This window comes from Nycticebus coucang, chromosome 9 (assembly GCF_027406575.1).
Source record: "Nycticebus coucang isolate mNycCou1 chromosome 9, mNycCou1.pri, whole genome shotgun sequence".
Lineage (NCBI taxonomy): Eukaryota > Metazoa > Chordata > Mammalia > Primates > Lorisidae > Nycticebus > Nycticebus coucang.
In genome coordinates this window covers 65,560,597-65,577,436 of record NC_069788.1, presented here as the reverse complement: position 1 = coordinate 65,577,436, position 16,840 = coordinate 65,560,597, and the positions used below count along the sequence as shown (strand labels likewise).

General features: G+C 38.5%; 1 protein-coding gene across 2 annotated transcripts in view; it reads left to right on the top strand.

Moving 5' to 3' along the window:
* Positions 1 to 706: 706 nt before the first annotated feature.
* RNF182 (ring finger protein 182) overlaps positions 707 to 16,840 on the top strand; it is a 68,834-nt gene continuing 52,700 nt past the window's right edge. Inside the window, exon 1 of one of the 2 annotated variants that reach the window (XM_053603521.1) lies at positions 707 to 840. The gene's annotated coding sequence lies outside the window, so the exon portion shown is untranslated. Of the gene's footprint in view, positions 841 to 1,074; positions 1,216 to 16,840 lie in introns of those variants that run through there. The other variant, XM_053603520.1, reaches the window with a different exon arrangement.

Sequence of the window (16,840 nt, the reverse complement as noted above, 5' to 3'; positions counted from 1 at the left end):
TGATTCAGCTTGTGAGGTTACAAGTGTATACTGTGTTTACAATCAGAGATAAAGCCCTCTTTCCCCCTCTCCTACAGGAGTACTCAACAAGACAGAAAAACGATTTCGGTGGCGTGAGACCAGATTAGTATAGGCTAAAGCTTGGTAAAAAGAGGGAGGAGATGGAGGAGGAGGGGGAGGAGGAGAAGGAGAAAAAGCGGAGGAGGAGGAGCGAAGGCGTCCCTTGGCAGCTCCGTGCCTGCTGCGGCAGAGGCAACAGGAGCACCCAGTACCAGTTGCTAAACACTTTATCACTTTGCACTGCTCTTTCTTCTCCCTTAAGTGAAATCCACAGAAGACAGGTGTGGTGGCGGCGGCGGCGGCGCGTGCAGTCAAAGGGGAGGTTTGGAATGTCCAGCGTGGGAAAGCGAAGGAGTGCCTACTAGGATGGAAATAAAAACTGGCCCTGGGCTGGTTTCTCTCTTGTAGCTTCCCCTCTTGCTGGCGAGAGAGGCGATTTGTGAGGGAGACTGAAAGGCGGCTGTGTTTGTGCTAGTGGCGGCTTACGGGGGTCCTTGTCCCCTCGGAACACCCAGACTGCTGAGGGGAAGGGTCGGGGCCCCGGCCAGGTCTCGGACCTTTGGTGCCGGGGGAGAGGGGGTCCCCCAGCTGGTCCCCCGGCCCCCGGCGGTTGCCATGGTGACGCAGGGTCGGCGGCTCCGCGCGGTGGAGACAAAGCCGCCCGCCCGCCAGCCCGCTCGCTCCTCGCCCGAGCTCCTCCTCCGCGGGCGCCTCCCTCCCCTCCCAGGCGCTGCCGCCGCCGCCGGAGCGGCTCCCGGGCCTTCGGTCGCGGCCGGCCAGGTAAGGCGCGCGCGCCCGCGGCCAGGGAGGGTCGGCCGGTGGCGGGGAGGGAGGCGCGCCCGAGTCCCCGGGGCGCGCGTGCCCGTCGGCACACGGCGGGTGGCCGCCCCCGACGCCGCCGCGGCCTCCCCGGCGACCCGGAGCCGCCCGCCCAGCAGCCCTGGACGGCGCCGGCCGCCCGGGCGCGCGAGCGGAGGGGCGGCAAACTTGGGGCCGAGCGGCGCCGGGGCGCGCGGGGGCGTCGTCCAGGCTCCAACTTGAAGGGCCGCGCGGCGGGGGCTGCTCGGAGCGGCGGCGCCGGCACCTACTTCCGAGAAGTGTCCTCCTCCTCGCTCTCTCTTTTTGGCATGTTATCGAGGCTTTTAGAACACAAAGGTATGAAAATGTACTTTCGTATTTTATAGTTTATTCTCTTTGAGGAGAGGATGAAGGGCAGTAGGGGGAAACAAACGAGAGATTTTTAGAAATCTCTGAAGAGTGAGCCTGTGACCGAAGCTTTCTGAGGTGGCTTCTGAAGTTGGTTTGGATTTTGACTTTAAGGACCTTTTATCTTTGGAGGTTGTAGTTGCACCTGTAACTAGGTGGGAGCGGTAGCCGGGGTTTCCCCAGCCTCCGGCAATATCAGAGTTTATCGCAGGACTTTGTCAATGCGCTGCTTGGCACCGATATCATTGCTTTTGTTTCTGGGAGGTCTTGTGTTTATGCTTTAAGGAACTGGAAAATGCCTTGTGTTTTTATGTGCAAGGGAGCAATCCAAGGCAACTCTGAAGCAGGCAGCTGGGCGGTATTTGCATCGGTGTTTATGAGTGTGTTGACTGAGGTCACGATGCAGTTGCCAAGGGCACTGGGGTACTGGATAGGGAATTGCTCAACTTATAGGTACCCCTTTGCTTTCTGAGTGGCCCCAATCCTTGCATTCATTTCAACATATTTAGTTTGTTGCAGAGATAGAGAATAAAAATGTGATTGTGAAGACTTTTTTGGGGGGGGTACTTAGATACAATCTTAGGTGTAATAATGTAAAAGAAAACATTCATTTTCAAAAATACAGCTGATCAATTCCGAAGGAAATTGTATATATGTTAATATGATTTGTTTTAAATCAGTTAAGAACATGAGGTGGCATATTGATAATTGGAATGAACGGCTAATTGAATTGTGTAATCAACTTGGTACAGTAATGTATAAGGTGGAATAGGTTAGAGAATATTATATGGAATGGAAAAAATTATATTTTTTCTAGAAACTAATGAAAGGAAACTGGCACTGATCGTTTTGAATTACAGTTAAGTTGATTGAACTTCTGGATATTACAGCTACTTGAGGTGTCAGGCATAGACTGATTATCTAATATTCCTTTTCCCTCTTTTGGGATTTCAACACCTGTTAGCCTGCTGATTACTAGATTTCTCAGTCTGTTCATATTTGCTAGCAATTTTAAGTAGTGTCACTTCATTAGAAAATTGTATTGGAAACTAAAGGGTTTAAGTTGCAATAACAATCTGCAGACCCAGTTGCAGATTTTGCAATTGGGTTTGTTTTTACCCTTAATTTTACCTGCTGAGGATTCACAGATGCTCTGCTAAATAGTCTCTGATGATGGTAATGAAATGGTACATTGATTAAAATGAAGTAGATCTGGGGCGGCGCCTGTGGCTCAAGGAGTAGGGCGCCGGTCCCATATGCCGGAGGTGATGGGTTCAAACCCAGCCCCGGCCAAAAAATAAAAAACAAAACTGAAGTAGATCTGTTTTGAGAAGATGACCAGGAGACAAAATAAGTATTTTCTCATTTAAGTGTAAAAGGCAACTAGGACATTGAAGCCTAGGTGTGTAATAGAGACATAGAATATAGTTTCATATTTTGCACTACAGATAATTTTTTTGTGTGTGTTCTTCCTGAGGGACCAACAGTGCAGTTTGCTTCAGATCTTTGTTAGCAAATCTGACATTCAAGTACAAGGATTCTGTACATGCTTCCAGCCACATGAAACCCACACCATGAGTTCTAGTCTAAACACTTGTGTTGTGGCTCTTAGTCTGAGTGTTGAAGAATGGACAGGTCCCTTGTTAATTTAGCACTGTAAAGACTGGTGTTTTGCCTTTGCTTTTAGCTCCAACAGGTACAAAATTCAGTATAGCTTGGCATCGTCAAACCCATCATTTTCTGCCAAAAAATAAAGTAAACAGAAACCAATAGTCATGTATTGCACGCATTGCTTTGTTGTAGTGGTTTATTTGTAAAGCTCTGAAGCATGAAATGAAGCTTGTGTCAGTGTAGTGAAAAGCATTAATTTGGCATGTTTATTTGTGTTACTAGTGTTTTGAGGTATATGCTTAACCAGGTAATGAAGGGAAAAATGCTATGATATCCACATATCTCCTTAGAACATGCAAATGGAAAGTGTGCTTGCTTTATGTCCATGGTTCAGATTAGCCACCTGGTGGAAGCGGGCAATAGCACTGCACATTCCCAGGTATAAAATACTAGTCATACTCTTGCTGATTCACAGTAGTGTAAGTCTTTTCTTGTATTTCTAGGCTTTAGAGTCTTAATTTTATGCAGTAAAACTGATCCTGATTTTGGTATAGATTATAATATCCAGTCTGATAATTGTCACTGTAGTTGTGTTCTACCTGAAGAATTCTGTAATTTAATTTATGAAGCATATCCAAATGTGTAAAATGAATCAAGAAATGTTGATGTTAGGATTAATATTATATTGTGCCATTGTAAATCGGTTGTTTGTAACCCATATAAGCTTGCCTGGGCAGCCTAAAGCCACTGAAGCCTTTACTGGCTGTTTCTGGGTCAACATTCTCTTGCAATTTCTAGTTGCACTGTGATAACATGATTACTGGTTGGTGATTTAGTATCTAGTACAATGTGTTGTAGCATTTATAAAAGCACATTTGTGAAGGACAGTAATTTTTTTTTAAATGATTTCTTCATTACCAGAACATTTAGGTTTAGATTTTGTGGCTGGGGAAAAATAATGTGGCTCTGAGACCTTGAGGAAAAATGCTGTAAATACAAGGTATTGTTAACTGACCTGCTGTGCATGGTAGGTATTGATTATAACTACTGTGTTGAGAAAAGGCACGGGAACCACATGGCCATGGTGACAGGAAGGGGTGTTTAGAGACATGTATTATTAATAGGGATTGATAGAGGTTTAAAAACTTTTATGGGCATGTGTATCATTTTTTTATGCTCTCAATTAAAATGAAGACAAGATAAAGCCATTTTGTAAGCTGGAAGTACTTTGGAAAAATGTATATATTTATACTGTCTGGCACATAATTTGAGTGATATAAACGTAGATCAGGGCAAATGATTCATTTTCTTATGTGCCAGTTATTTGTAGCAGTTATGTAATATACTTTTGGACATCAGTCAACAAATACTGATCAAGTGTTTCCTTGTATCTATTTCACATTGGTCCATGATAGTTATCTCTGAACTGTAGAGTCAACCTCTTATAGTTGAAAAATTACTTGATTTCCAACTATTATGATAATTTCTTTTATGTGTAACTCTTAACATACTATACCTAAATATTCTGCTTTGGTCTACATTTCAGCCTTCCCTTTTTTTTTTTAGGGGAAAAGTTACCAATTAATTTTATAATGGTTATAAAAAGTTTTTATGCATGTATACCCAGAGCTTATTTAAAAAATATGATTTGTTTAATTTATAATTCAAGTACTAGAAACTTAGATAGTTTATAATAGTGTGCATTTTAAAAATACTTATAATCCTTATATTTCACATTTTGAATGTTTACGGAGGTAGTATGTTGGATAGGAAAATTTGGATCATGTTAGGTAATTACTGATTTCCCTAAGTGTTCTAAACTTCATCCCTGTTTCCTTACTTTATAACCAGTTGAAGTGAAAAACAAAAGGACTAGGAAGTGGAGGTGGCAGAGAGTTAAAAGGGCTTTAAAAGGGATCAGTACATACCAAGAGGCTACAGCTCAGTGGCCAGGGGGATAGGGATTTGGGGGAGAGATTATGATGGCTCTAAAAATCTCTTTGACACTTGATGGTATAGACCCTAAAGCAAGTTACCTGAGGCCTGTTTACCTAGTAAGTTTCCAGAGGCTGGCGGGTCATGGAACAGGGATGCTGGTCCTCTCACTCAACCCCACTTTCCTCCCACTTAACTAAAAAGTGAATCCTTGAACTGTGGCTTAAGTGCACTTTGAAGTTGGTAAGCTACAAATTAAGGCCCAAGAATAAAGGTTTTCTGCACGGGTAATCTAACTGGTCACATACACGATTTAGATAATCAAGGTGGTAATGGAACTATAAAATAAAGCTGTATGTTTGTCTGACATAGTTGATGTACTTAAATGAGAAGTCGTGTTCCTGAGTATTTGTCTATTTTGAGACAATTTCCCTCTCCTGTAACTATAATCATTCAAAGCAGATATGGTGTTTTACAATTTGATTACCATATGATCTGTCAGGCACAGTTATATTGAAGAAATCCTCTTTACTCAGACTCCTGAATTGCAAATCTATAATAAAAGAGTAACTATGGTGGTCTTATTTGGCATTTTCTCTTGTTATATATTGGTTTTCTGAAACGCTTCTTAGTGTGATTGCAGTAATTTTGATTTCTATCTCTTTTCTATCAGTCAAACGCTTACTAGTGCTTCTTGTGAGCTAGGCGCTGTTCTACACTCTTCACAAATAGTAACTCATTTAATCCTCACAAGAACCCTATGAGGTAAGCACTATTATCTCTATTTTATGAATGAGAAAACTGATATGATCTATCTCTGTTATGTTAACCTAAAGGTACAAAACAGATATCAGAATCCTAGGTTTATGTCAAGGAATGTAGCAAGCCTTATTTCCTATTCACTTATGTAATAAGTGTAGAAATAATGGCACTAATTATTATACTTAGGCTTCCCCCCCTTATCTTATTTCTTCTGTTCTTTTTAATAAAAAGAAATAAAACCTAAAATAATAAAATAAGAAGCATTTCTTGATAGCATATTTTGACATGTACCAGTATTCTTTTCTGTATGTAGAAACTAGAATAGATCAATTTACAAAAACAATACTTTCTGAAAGTAGTTCTTTCATGTACTATTTGTATTCATGTATTAAAAGAATGCAGTCAGCTCTCCATATCTGTGAGTTCCATATCTGTGGATTCAACTGACCATGGATCGAAAATATTTGGAGAAAAAACTTAAAAAAAAAACCAACCCAATACAATAAAAAATAATACAAATAAACCCCACAAGTTTTGGCTTGTGATTATCTTTCACATTTTTTTTCCTGGCAATTTTTGTGAAGCCACAGATAAGTTATTGTGTTATTTTTGAATGAATTCCATCATGGAACCAATGCAGCACAGACAGCTCTAAATATCAATGGAGTGTTTGGAAAGAATGTGGCTGATTAATGCACAGTATGTCTGTGGTTTGAGAAGTTCTGTTCTAGTGATTTTAATCCTGAAAATGAGCCACACAAGCAACCTGAGACCAAAGTGGATAATGATGAGCTGAAAGCTTTAGTGGAAGTGAATCCATCTCAACCTAGCTGTGAATTATCAGCAAGATTTGACATTACCATTCCAACAGTATCGGACCATTTGAAACAAACGGTCAAGGTAAAGAAGCTGGATAGATGGGTTCTGTATGAGTTAAATGAACATCAGAAGAGAAATCATCTCAAAGCTTACCTTTCTTTGTTGTCATGACATAAAGGTGAACCATTTCTACACTATATTGTTATATGTGATGAAAAACGGGTTCCTTTTGATAATTGCAAGCATTCAGCGCAATGGTTGGATAAAGATGAAATGCCAAAACATAATCTAAATAATATTAATCAACAAAAACTGATGTTGTCTGATGTGCTAGTGCTGATATTATCCATTACAGCTTTACGAAACCTGGTCTTTGATTACTGGATGTCTACTGCATCAACTGAATGAAACAAGGATACTTGTGATTAGGTAGCCAAAATTAGTCAATAGAGACAGGCCAGTGGTCTTGCAAGACAACACTGTCACACAAACAACGCTGCTCAAACTACAGAAGCTGGATGGAAACTCTGTCATCCACCTTATTTACCAGGCCTTGCACCAAGTGACAACTACGTCCTCCAGGTTTTGGACCGCTTCTTATATGTGAAATATTCAATTCTTAACAAGCTGTGGAAAGTACCTTTCATGATTTTGCCACTTGCTGTCCAGGCTTCTTCACTGCTGGCATAAATAAGCTACATTTAAGAAGGCAAAACTGTGTCCATAGGTTAGGCACATACTTTGATTAATTGTACTGCTTTTTGTTTGGGCTATAATAAATGAAACTTTTTATTTTGAAATTGGACATTTTATATTTACTGACCTGATAATTCCAGGAACGTTCTTATGTAAGCTATATTGAAAAGTCGGGTAGAATATAGGGGTATATGGCACACCTTCTGGGTGAAGGGCTCAATGGACTTTACCTAACAAACACAAACAATGTAGCCTAATTAATTGTACACATTTATTAATCTGAAATAAAAAAAGAAAAGTAGAATTAAATAAGAGAGATATCTATAAAAACAGGAAATCAAACATGGTTCTGTAGGTTATTTTAATAATAAATATTGTGATAGCTATCGTTTATTGAGCATTTACTTGGTGCCAGGTACTGTATTAGGTGTGCTACACAAGCTGTCTGTTTTGGTTTTCATTATAACGTATGTTTCTTCATCTAGAAAAGGCTAATAAATAGCTTATCCAAATTGTAGAGTTGGTAAATTTAAAAACATGATTTGTGTGGATACACCACAATCTGAATTTGACTGTGATTGTTTTAATTACTAGCAGACAATGCCTTCCTCCTGCATTAAAGATGATTTTGAGATTATGTCTGCTTTGGAAAGACTGGCAGTTGAGGACTGTCTGGTGGGGCAGATTCAGAGCAGCAGGTATGGGTTGCTTAAAAGGGAGAGAAAGTTCTTAGGAGGTAGACAAAAAAAAAAAAAGACATCCTTGTCTACACTATTGTTGGAGACTTCAGGTGGGGTTTTGGAGTAGGAGGAAGAGTATCTTTATCCTACTTTTCAAATTAAAAACCAAGTTAAATGGTGTTATTTTCTATCTTTTGAATTTATTTCGTTTTATTTTAAACTGTTTCCTAGATTGATTAGGACTGAATATGGAAAGAGCTACATACATGAGGTGGTATAGGATGAAAATAAATGCAATGGAAGGTAACTTAGCAAATGTCATATACCCTAGGCTGGAATTCTCTGAGGATCAGGTCAACATGTCTTTGTTACAGAGGGAGAGTGCCTTGTCTTAGAATGCTGGAGGTCTAGGGTATGGGGTCAGGGAAGAAGTTAGAAATCTAGAAAGCTGTTTTAGTTTGGGTCATTTTCCCTGTACAATGTGGGGTTTTCCTGGAATTTTTGGTGCAGACCTTTCTTGATAACTACTGAGAAAAAACGGGAATAAAAGATTTAGATAGAATCTTAACAGCATGCAAAAACTTGCTTTTATGCATACCTAATTATTTCTGTCAAGTGTGCTTTTTCATGCTCACAGGCTGTATGAAAAGTCACGCAGTCTGGATTTGAATTTTGGCTCTGCCACTTTTTAGTTGTTTGACATGGGGGAAACTACTTAATCTCTTTGTGCTTTTATTTTGTTACTGCAATGGACTGAATGTTTAGGGCCCCCTCCCCAATTCATATGTTGAAATTCTAAATCCCAACATGGAGGTAAAAGGAGGTGGAGCCTTTGGGAGGTAATGAGATCGGGAGAGTGGAGCCCTTATAGAGGACACTGAGGAGGCACCATCTATGAACCAGGAAATGATCTCTTACCAGATCCCTAATCTTACTACGTCTTGATCTTGGACTTTACAGCCCCCAGAACTGTGAGAAGAAAGTTCCTGTTGTTGGGCCATGCCTGTGGCTCAGTCGGTAAGGCGCCGGCCCCATATACTGGGGGCGGTGGGTTCAAACCCGGCCCTGGCCAAACTGTAACCAAAAAATAGCCGGGTGTTGTGGCGGGCGCCTGTAGTCCCAGCTACTCGGGAGGCTGAGGCAAGAGAATCGCTTAAGCCCAGGAGTTGGATGTTGCTGTGAGCTGTGTGAGGCCATGGCACTCTACCGAGGGCCATAAAGTGAGACTCTGTCTCTACAAAAAAAAAAAAAAACAAGAAAGTTCCTGTTGTTTATAAGCCACACTGTTTTTCAATTTGGTTTTTGGCCGGGGCTAGGTTTGAACCTGCCACCTCCAGTATATGGGACTGGTGCCCTACTCCTTGAGCCACAGGTGCCGCCCTGTTTTTCAATTTGAACAGATTAAAACAGTTACCTATCAATGGAAAATAAGTCAAACTCTGTAAAATAATGTAAAGAGGTTTATTCTGAGCTGACTACGTGCAACCACGTCCTAGAGAGCCATGCCCAAGAAGCCTTGAGCACGTAGTCTTGTGGTGGTTGGGTTACAATTTGGTTTTGCACATTTCAGGGAGACAAGAATTACATGTAAAGTCATAAATCAGTACATAAAAGGTGTACATTGGCAGGGCATCTTCAAGCAGAGGATTATAGATTACATGTGGGTTTAAAGATTCTTTGATTTGTATTGGGTTAAAGGCTTGGAATTTTTTTTCTTTTTGAGACAGAGTCTTATTCTGTCACCCTGGGTAGAGTGCCATGGCATCATTGTAGCTCACAGCAACCTCAAACTCTTGGGATCAAGTAATCCTCTTGCCTCAGCCTCCTGAATAGCTGAGACTACAGGTGCCTCTGAATGCCTGGCTAGGTGTTTTTTTTTTTTTTTTTGGTAGAGACTGGGTCTTGCTCTTACTCAGGCTGGTTCTGTACTCCTGAGCTCAAGCAGTCCACTCACTTGGCCCTCCCAGAGTGCTAGGATTATAGGCATGAGCTACTTCCCCTATCAGCTTGGAATGTTTTAAGTTAAGATAAATCTGTTAATCAGAAACAAGCATATAAGGACATACGCTCAGACTTAAGTCATTTGTTAAGTAAATTGGTGACCTGCAGGTGTGATTTAAGATTGTTTTGTGTAGCCTTAGGAGTATTAATGAGTTACAAAGGATATCTCCAAGAAGGGAGTTGGGCTTGAGAAGGCACATCTGCCCTTCTTTCTCCTGGTCAGCAACTCAGCTTTAGGGTATGTCCTGGGTCCCCTTGGCCAAGAGGGATGTCTATTCAGTCCCCTGAAGGGCTTAAGATTTTATTTTAGTTCACATTGCTTACTTCACTTGGTGTTTATGAGGATTAAATGAATTAATATTTGTAAAGTACTTAATTATTAGTTGTTACGGATAAGTTTTGTGTAGGGAAAGGAAAATTAATATTTAATTTATTCAGGTAAAAATAAAAATCCAATTTTCTTTAGGCCTTTGAGTTCAACTTACATATCTTATTATTCTGTTTATATATCGGGTAAATTAAATGGGAGCAATCACCTTCATCTTTTCTTTGACTAAATTTTAATTTGCATTGAACAGAGTCCTTAAATAATCAGTCTCATTTATGAATTTACTTAAATGTAAACACCTGTTTAAAATTGCATAAATAACTTTAATGTATTTGATTTTCTGTTTAAACAAATGAGATGCTTATTGGGCAGATTTATGACCCAAATAAGTAAAACTTTCCCAGATTAATAGCTGAAGTTCCTTTGAATATTCTATCACTTATAAAATTAATATTGTGTAGACATAATGGAATATTCTTAAACATTTCAATCAAAATAAATCACATGTCTAAAATTTGTCACATTTTAAACTAGAATCACAAGGCTTCTGTCAGTTTGATGTCAGATTCTTTTAAACATTCAAAACATGGCAGTTATGTATAGACTGTTCCATTAATGTAAAACATAATTGAAACTTAAAAAAATATTAATATAAGTCTGATATTCTTTATCATCTCTGTATTTAATTCTAAACCTTCTCTAGATTGGAAGTCACTTGCCCATGAGAAGGAAGTTTGTCACCTTAGCTAAACTTGGAAGTACCAAAGCGGGTGAACTTTTTGTTATCATACTATCCCAAATTGATTTGAAGTTGCTGCTTGACCATTTTTTATTAAAATATTATTGGTTATTGATCACAGATTTAAGGCATACATGCTGCACCTGGACTGCACACATCTTAGGTAATTCTTCCTGTGACGTTGACAGACAGGTTTGGCCCTCTCTTATAGTTACCATAACAACAGGAGGCTCCAAACCTTGTTTTTCAAATAGTTATTGGTTTTTTTAATCTTCAGGCCAGGGCTGTCCATTAGGTAATTTTAAGTTTTGGGTAGTGATATTAAAAAAGTAAAAAGTAATTAATTTTAACAGTAGATTTCATTTAACCCAAAATGTCATCATAATTTCAGCATGTAATAACTACAGAATCATTAATGGGATATTCAACATTTTCATGTTACACACAGTCTTCAACATCTGTATTTTACACTTAGAAAATACCTCAATTTGGATACTGCATTTTCAGCCATTGTAATGTCCTACCAAAAGAGTAGTGTTGTTTTTGAAGGAAAAATATTTTACATTGTTTCAGTTTCTAAATTTAAATTAATTGAAATTAAATAACATTAATATTTTAGTTCTTTTAGTTGTACCAGTCACATTTTTGAGTGCTCAGTAGCCAGACACGGCAGGTGGCTGCCATACTGAGTAGTGTGGTCCTGTGCTTTGCATTCAGATTCACTCCTCACCCACATTTCCCCTCAGCCTTAGTCTGTGCCCCACTACTGCTTCAGATACCTTCTTCACTCAGATGCATTTTACATTTCTTTAGCTCACAGCTCTATGCAAGTTTTAATGACATCTGTTTGGTTTGAAAAGCACTTTAATGTTATTTCACTAGATCTAGACTTTTGCCTATTTTTCTGAGTGAGTTTCCTAGCAATTTTTGTTTGTTTACAGCAATGGTAGTAATTCAAAGGAGGTATAGTGGGGTAAGATTATATCATCTCTGTTTCCTCGTAAGTAGTTTTCCATTGAGAGAGGACTGTGGAGACTGCAGTGTGATGCACCTGGGAGCTGACTGTGCTGACTGGCTCTCCTGCTCTTTTTTTCCTGGTTTGTATCCTGCCATCCTGGAGAGCCATTTCTGTCTTTTTGTCTCCCTTCAAACCTGCCTTTTCCTCCTCTGCAGATGACCTTGGCTCCAGAGATCTTCCACAGGCTTCCACTCCTGCCCCTGGCACCCCACCAACCCACCCCACTGCCATCTATCAGTGACCCCAAGTGGCCAAGTTCCTCTCTGACGCCACCCCTCTACTTTGACACTGTGTACCTCCCCCTCTTGCCCACTCACAGTTGTCTTTCTGTATCACCAACTTTTCCCCACTATTAGGTCATTTCCATCAGTTTTCTAACCAGGCAGAACTTCATAAGCTGTAATAGTGCTCTTCTTAAAACAATAACAACAACAAAACCCCCCAAACCCCCAACAAACCTTCCTTGAACCCTGCATTTTTCTTTAGCTCTTATATACATTTCTCTGCTCTCTTTTATAGTAAAAATTCTCAAAGGAGCTGTTGTGACTGCTCTTTCCTATTCTATTTTCCCATTCTTGAACCTGTTCCATTTATGCGTTCAGACCCACTACTCTGTGAAAGTGCTTCAGAGTGACCTCTTCCTTGCCATATCCAGGATCAGTTTTTAGTCTTCATCTTGCCCAATGTGTCAGTAGCACAGTAATATTTGACAGTGGATAAACACCTACTTCTTAAGAGATTTTTCTTTGTTTTATATATTAGCTATTGGCTTAGTAATGCTATTCTATATTCTGGCAAGCAGGTAAGAATTATGCATTTGGTAAAACTGAAGACATCTGTAATTGCTGAGACATGACTATCTCCATGGCAGAGACTTTTCCATATAGCTGAGGGCTTTGAATAAAAGATGTACTATGTGGTTCCCTTCTTTCCTCAAAGCTTTGTAAAAATGGATATGGACTACTTGATAATTTTTGAAGCCTTGCTAATTTCTTATGTATAATTTTAGGGGTCTAAAAAATGAAAGGAAAACACCTAAAACCTGCCTCTCTATCAGCATGAATTAGCAGTTTGTTTGCAGATACCTAGTACTAACGATAATAACAAATACTTTTAAAAAATGCTGTTCCAAGAGCCAGAGACTGCAAAATCAGATATTTTTAATAGTTCTTTGATTATCTGTGTTTTTAAGTAAAGCAAATGCATTCTTGGGGAAGGGGCTGGAAAGTTGTATTTTGTCAAATGTTCTTGTTACCTCTTAATCACTGAAATATGAAGTAGGCTGTAGAAAATATGAAATACATTTCCATTTAGCCTATGAATTAAAAAGACTTCTGCTGTTTCTTATATCCTAGGATTTTTGCATCATTTATAACCTTTTTCCTTTTGAGTTAGTGCCTAGGCCTCCTGAGAAAGTGAACAGACTTACTGAAATTAGTAGTTAGTAAAAGACATAAATGAAATCAAGTTATTCACTGCGAGTGACCCAGTTGGCTGGTTTGCCATGGTTATATTGTGTGCATGTGAAGAGAGCATGGGCTTCCCAGTAGTCAGTTCTGGGTTCCAATCCTGAGTTTGCCCATTATTAAATTGTGGGAGCTTTCTGCCAGTTACTGAACAACCCTAATACTTTCTTCCTTACAAAGTGGAATACTACTGTACCTATCATAGTGAATTACCTGAGGATAAAAGGATTGAATGAGGTGTTATATGTATTATCAGCTTATTCATTATGTAATATTATTAGCTTGGGAAGATTATAATAGAATTGGGTAGTAGTGTTTATATTTTTATGTGGAAAGATGACATGACCTTTGACATAAACTTTTCAAGTATCGGCAGTTGATTTTTGTTGATTAAAAACAGTTTTGTCACTTAGCTCCCACATGAGTGATAATTTTATTGGAATTAGACTGCATGAGAATTAGGATGCATGTTCTTACAACTGATACCAGTCTGTAGGTGGGAAGTAATTAGATTTAGCTCTACCTCTGAAGACATAGCTGATACTGAATAATTTGGAGGATGTTGAGAACAAATAAATCTGTTAGGATAAGGTAGGAAGTTCTTCCTCCTACAAATGATAATGTTATGAAGTTTTAAAGAGCAGGTTAACAAGTCCTTTTATTAAAGCTGTTGCATGTATAGTTCTGAAGGTGTCAATCCTACACTTAGCTTGTGAATTTTTTGGTTTTAAAGAATAACATGTTTTATATAGTACATCACACAGGTAAAATAAGTGGCACACAGGAATTGGTGGGCCCCAACCTGTAAGATGGTATAATACTGTCACCTTATAGGGTTATTGTTAGGGTAAATGAGGGTTGAGTGGGGAGATGTGAAGTATTCAGCATATATGATAAATACAAAGTCCTCAGTAAAGAGTGATTCTCTGCCATTTGGCTTGTTTTTCTCCATTGTGTGATCTGTTGTTTTAACCTTTTTCTCCTAAGATACAATACTTGGAAATCACTTTTAGTCATTCCTTTTTAAAAAAATAATTCTGACATTTTTACTTTTTTTTTTTTTTTTTCAAGCTCTCTAGTTTTTGGTCACAAAGTTCTTTACACCTCTTGTCAGATGTGTATAATCTCATCAAATGTAATTTAAAACTCTGGGTTCCTTCTCCCATGTAACTTGCATTCTAGTGAGGAGATACACAAAACAAACAGAATACAAATAGATAAACATGAATACTAACAGAGATAAGTAAAATTCAGATAGTTAAGATAAGGCAAGTGAGTAGATGGCTCCCTTAGATTAGGGAAGATATTAATTAAATTGAGATTTGAGTGACATGAAGAGCCTTGAATACAGTGGTATCAGGTGAGGTTAGAAAGAAAAGGAGCCACCAGATTGCCTAAGGCTTTATAATTCTGGGTAAGGGCTTGGGTTTTATTCTGTCTGCAATGGGAAGCCATTGGCAGACTTTTAGTAAAGGTGGCCTGGGAAAGATGGGAATTACTTGGTTTGCATGTTAGACATTCCTTCATGTAGAATGGGTCTACTGGAGGATGTTAGGGGGCCAGAGTGGCACCAGGGAGACTCCTTAGGAGTTAGTTGCAGTAGTTGATAGACAGTGTACTTACTGCAATTGTAATTTTCCATTTATTTATGTGATTGTTCACTGGACTGTAAGCTCCATGAAGGCAGAAATAATGAATTTTTTTTTTGCTTAAAGTTGTATTCCCAGTGTTTAGTCCAGAGCCTGGCACCATATGAGCACCTAGTGCTTGAATGACTAGGTTAGTATTGTTTCCTTATCGTAGGAAACAACAGTGAGTAAGATGTGGTCCTTATATGTTGATTTAACTATCCATTCACTGTTTTCCTTATTTCCATATAGAAGATGATACACACACACACACACACACATATATCATGGACAAAAAAATTATTATAGTTAGCAGGAAAAATTCTCAAGTCAGGTACTTAGAGTTGGCAGTTCTTTACTCTTGATTTCAACAGTGGAACCATTACAGGTCACACACTAATAAGTGGAAAATACTGTCACGGAAAATCTATAAGAACATTTGGTAGTCAGAAAGGTAGCACATTAGTCAAGACCATCTGATGTCACTGAAATTGTTGAAATTGTATGATCTTTTGGTAATGATTATATATGAATAGAAAAGCATATCAGCTTATCTTGTGTTAAATACATATAAGAGATGTTTAAAAATGTCTACTTTTTAAAAGTGAGACACCTTACTGTGATTCTTTTGAGATAGACCTCACTATAATGAGGCATTAGAAATGGACCACACTGTGGACCATGCTATTGATTGATACAGTTTTGGTAAAGAAATTGCAACATAAAAAATTTAATGTTTTCCCTTTCTCTATAGGACAGTGATAAAAGAGTTCAAAATCTTTAAACAATTCTATTTCAACAGTGGGACACATAATTAAGAGAAGCTTAAAGCATTTTAGAGCTTACAATTATATCTGGACTGAGATTCAATTATTCTTTGGTCTGCAGTAAATTTTAGTGGTCATGGTTGATTGGTCTATAAATGTAACTTTTTCTTACACAGAAAGTCAGTTTAAAAAGGAGAAAACATAGATAGCCATATAAAAACCTCACATTGTAGAGTAGAAAATTTCTTGAGTAAATGTGTTTAGGTATTCTGCTGACTTTATTATTGCATTTATTCAGTTAGTACTTATTGAATATCCATTGTGTGCAGGAACTGTGCTAGACCAGGAGCAGGCAATCTTTTCATGTTGGAAGGACACATTAATTTAGCTGTACTCTAATAAAGCCGCATTCAAGAAGCTTCTATTAGTTATACTTAAAAAATGTACATTATTTTGTAAAAATCTAACTGCTGGGTACTTAATAATTTCAGAAAATGAAACTATTTGTTAATTTTAAAGTTAACCTTTTAATGACTTTGTTGTGTCTGCTTTTTGTTGGAAAGCATTTGAATTTTTGGTTGTAGCATGGAGGTCTGCAGTTTTAGTTGGTCCCCTAGCTGGATATTAGTCATTTGTGACCTTAAAGGCATTGTTGTGATTTGGGTTAGGTATGAGAATGTACATTCTCAGCAGTAAGTGGCTGAAAAGCAAGAAAGGTTTTTTCAGACATGTTGCTGAAGGTGTGGGCATTCTGTATTTTTCCATATTTCAACTGAATCTTTCTTAGCATCAGACAGTGACTTTAAAATGTCATCTATCGAGAGCTCCATCCATTTCATCTGTAGTTCTTTAGATGCCTTGGTGATATCAACTAGGTGAAGCTGAAATGCTATTATAATGTGATGTCACGATTCTCAAAGTTAGTGACCCTCTCACTATATTCTCTAATTAACAGGTCTATAACAGCTGCATAGTCTTTAAATGATTTGCATATATTTTCCTTTTCATCAGTGACCTTTGTTAACGAAGAAAATGTTCATCTGAAATTTCCTTTTTGAAGAAGTGTTTTGAAAAAAGATAACTTTTTTTCAGAAAAGAAAGCTTTTTTTTGAAATGCTTGGATT